Raw genomic sequence first — 4,168 nt, forward strand, 5'->3', positions numbered from 1 at the left:
TTTTCCCCCCCCCCCCCCCCCCCCCCCGCCATGGGACTAAAGTCTTATTTAGCATCCAGGTTAGACCCGTCTCTAAAAAGAACCAGAGCCATGTGATGAGAAGGGCTATCCACAAGACCAATTTCACAGCTGAAAGGTATGTAGTCTCCAAAAAAAAACCAACTCAAACCTGCAAGAACAGGAAGGATTGTCCTCACTGCTTAAGCACCTTGTTGCTGCTGTGAACAATTAGATGCTATCTCATGAATGCTGTGAAAGAACTGCCCACAACGCAAGAAAAACTGCTTAAGCCAAGTTTTCACAGGCAGATATTGATTCCGGTACTTGTACTCAGAGGGTATAACCCGAGGTCTCCTGTGAGGCTGAGCTGCAGAACTGCCAGGAACCCACAGCTGAAGGTCTAAGAGCTAGACCGTGAATGCATTAAGTGCTAAATGATGCTATGTACTTTAAATAGACCAGATCAAATCTTTAATTATTAAAACTAGCAACCTAATATTAATGGCTATTTATTCACTAAACCTTAGTTCACCACCTGCAGAGCAGGGATACATGTGCCTTTATAGCACAGGATCCTGTGAAAAGCAGATCAATGGAGCATTTCATCATCAAGCAAACACCACATTCTGATTTCACAGAAAAATTTGAAAGTCACTAAATCAAGCACAGACCTTCTACTGAAGAACTCATCACTAATTTAATACCATCCACCCTGCATGTTTAGCATCACAGGGTGGTTGCTGGAAAAAAGTAGTATGATCAGGTGGTATCATCATGCCTAAATAGTTAGCCACTCCATAAGACTAGCAATACTGTCTTCACGTTTACGGACAATCTTTTTTGGTCCTGTGCGTATGAACCAACTGCAAAGAGCTATGGATCACAGTGCCAAGAGCATTCACAGACACCCCCAAAAAAAGGTTCTGGTGCTCCGGATGTCTCTCCCCAGCAAGTAGCACTTCTCTTTCTCCTCCCCAACTCCCCCATCACCCGGCACCCCTCCCCTGCTTTCGCTCCAACACCTCTTGCTCCTGCGGCCATCACTGAATTCATCTCAGTCAAGTCCCCTTGACTAACTCCTCTCTCTCTTTGTACCTTTATCCCATCTACTGCTGAATCATGCCTGGTACGAGTGAAATCTGACACATTCAAATATGTGAAAACCACAATTTTTTTCCCCCCAAAATCTTATAGTTGGGATGGCTGTGAACATTTTTCACGGGAATGGCAAGAGATATTTCTGACAGAGACACCATCTGCCTGCCATATAGCAAGTCCTGCTTTCAGACTCCTGCTTTCAGAAAGAACTCTGCAGCTTTTCAAAATAAAAATCCATCTCACACAACAAGCCAAGCCGGTTTTCTCTAGTTTTCTTCTCTATAAAGTTCTGAAGATGTCAAAAACAATTCCTCCTATGGCAGACACATGGCCAGAATCACATAGCCTAACAGTGGAAATCTGGCATAAGCATACAGGACAGTAGTGAGCAGTTTTTACTATAAGCCATAATATCTGTCCTGCCTCCACGCCACACAGAAAGACCAGCAGCCACAAATAATCTTAAGCAAGTCACTATTTCATTTGCAAGAGCCACAACCTAATTAAAAACACAGGCCATGGTTCTGTAAGACACCGAACTCCAGTTTTGAGGAGAGGAGCAGCACTGCAATGTGCCACTGAACTGGTTCAGCCTCACTGGTGGAGAGACCACGATGGGTACAGCCCTGCAGACCTTACACCAGACCCTGTGGATGCTTCGGCTTTGCACGGAGAACGCACCCTATCACCATCCACAGCTGATTCAACAACTGGAAATAGCACACTTACATTTGTTCCAAATCAAACTTGCGATCTAAAGATGTATGGGGGCGATATCAAGAAACGTGAAAACACACCACAGGACCACAGGCTGTAGTAATTTGTGTAACATTTGCGTTTATGAGCACTTCAGAAAGCCTAAGAGTTTTCTGTTCAACCACAGCAAGACAGTAGCAGAGACAGAGTTTGTTTAGAAACAAAAGGTGAAAGAAACTAGCTTCTATGTTTATATTAGCAGCTTCACAAGCAACACCGTTTTCCCATCTGCTGTGAATGACTATTCAAGCATCCCCTGAACCACGGTTTTCCTCAAAGAAGTTACAGAAGCTGAAACATCCCCCTGCTCTTTGAAAGTTCACGCACACTCACATAAGCGCTTACATCATAAACCTGATTGTACATAACCACAACTCAGATTCTACAAAACTGAACATTTTAAAATACCTTGCTTTGTTTTCAGAAGTGTGAAGAACTGGAACAAACATGTCTCTCTTTGCACTTTCTTCTGCCAGAGAAATATGTAAAGATACCAGAGACTGTCTAGGTACCTCATTAAACTACACCTTACCTACAACAGCTAGTACCTGTAAAGGATACCCCTAAAATTAAATCTGCTCATGCCAACAACACAAGGCAGATCCTGAAAGTTCCATTTACAACAGATTTCTAGTGATCTGAATGCCACTAATTGAAAAAAGTGCCAGTTTACCTCTGCATTAGATACCAGTTTATCCAAGCCTTTGGGGTCGCAGGAGCAGAACAGATCATTAAGTGTCAGACACTTTAAGTGATATAAAACAGCTACAGACAGCTTGAGTAGTAAGTGGCTTTAGCCATGTTAGCAATAGACACCCCTAAGGGAGATTATGGGATGCAATTTAACTTAAAAAATTAACAGCAGCAGCAGATCTTCCCTCCTTAGTCGCTACTTCATGATGAATAATTATGCTAGTGTACCATGCTGAGCAAATCCAACTAATACAGATTTCAGGCACTAGACTCAGGATAGCTCAAACCTCACCATTCAGCATTTCCGAGATTAACTACTTGTTTAGAAACTCAGCTAAACAGCCAGCCTGACATTTTTATCCTCTATCTGTAACAGAGCATCTGGCAGCAAGCACATGCAATGTAAAAATGACGGCATCAGAACGCTAATCACCAGAGCAAGCCATAAGGGAAAAAATGTTTACAGTGTTATTCACTCCCCGGGTCCCCTGACTTCAGTCAGCTACGTGCTTACAGAGTTCAGATTAACTGGAAATATTTTTATTTTGTCCATTTTATGCAAATTAAGTCTTGCACTGCTCATTTTTCAGCTTACAGAGATAGATACAACACACTTGCTGTAAAACAAATCACTGGGGATACCTACGTATTTGTTCTGAGACCACAGTCACTAACTCTAAACAAGAGCCTAAGCAAGCCAAAGCCTACAGAAAACAAATCTTTGTTTAAATCAGAGAGTCTCCAAGCACAAAACTACTGCAAAAGCCTTCCGCAGCGGGCCAGATGGGGGACTTCATGAACTGTCTCCAAGTACTTGCGCAGCAATTGTCAGCCTGCCTAGAAATTAAGATTCCTTTCACACACGCACCCAATTATTGCCAGGTCTCCTCTCTGCCCTCTGAATGTCACTCGCCTTGCTAATTAAATCACGGGCCTGAATTCATCTCTTCCAGGGCTTACCCTGCTCCCACGGGGCACCATCCCCAGTCACTTGAACCTGGGGAGCCCCTCACCATCAGGGTAAAGCCCAGGACCCTTTTCTTCCCTTAAAACCCTAGCCACACGCAGAGGAGGCAGTGCAGAAACCCTTTCCCGAGTCCTCAGACTCCTCCGACTCCTCCTTTCCCCCCACGACCCCCTGCTCCCCCCAGCCCCACAGAACCCCACACAGATCCCCAGATTCACCCAACCCCACCTCAGTCCCACAGCCTCCCATCCTCTCTCGAGCCCCTGGTCCTTCATCCCCGCTCACAGCCCTCTCCACCCACTCCCTGCACCCCCACATCTACTGCCCTTCGCACCAGTCCCACAAACATCCCCATTGCCTCCTGGACCTCTACAGCCACCACCAACCTCAAGCCCTTCAGCCCCACTGACACCCACCATCCCCACAAACCCCCTCAATCCTCTTCCAGACCCCTAAACTGCCACACCAGCCCCACTCAGCCCCTTCTGAGCACCCAGACCCCCGACACCACCGCAGTCCCACAGACCCCTCCATCTTCTTCCAGGCTCCTAAACTGCCACCAACAGCCCCACACAACTCCCCTCAGCCCCTTCTGAGCACCCAGACCCCAACACCACCTCAGTCCCACAGATCCCCCCCCCTCCCCCCCCCCCA

General features: G+C 46.1%; 1 protein-coding gene across 1 annotated transcript in view; it reads right to left on the reverse strand.

The window, feature by feature from the left end:
• The window catches only part of RYK (receptor-like tyrosine kinase), a 74,829-nt gene that overhangs the window by 59,161 nt on the left and 11,500 nt on the right, over positions 1 to 4,168 (reverse strand). The window lies entirely within an intron of this gene.

The sequence above is a fragment of the Charadrius vociferus genome, unplaced genomic scaffold (genome assembly GCF_000708025.1).
Source record: "Charadrius vociferus isolate BGI_N301 unplaced genomic scaffold, ASM70802v2 scaffold2016, whole genome shotgun sequence".
Lineage (NCBI taxonomy): Eukaryota > Metazoa > Chordata > Aves > Charadriiformes > Charadriidae > Charadrius > Charadrius vociferus.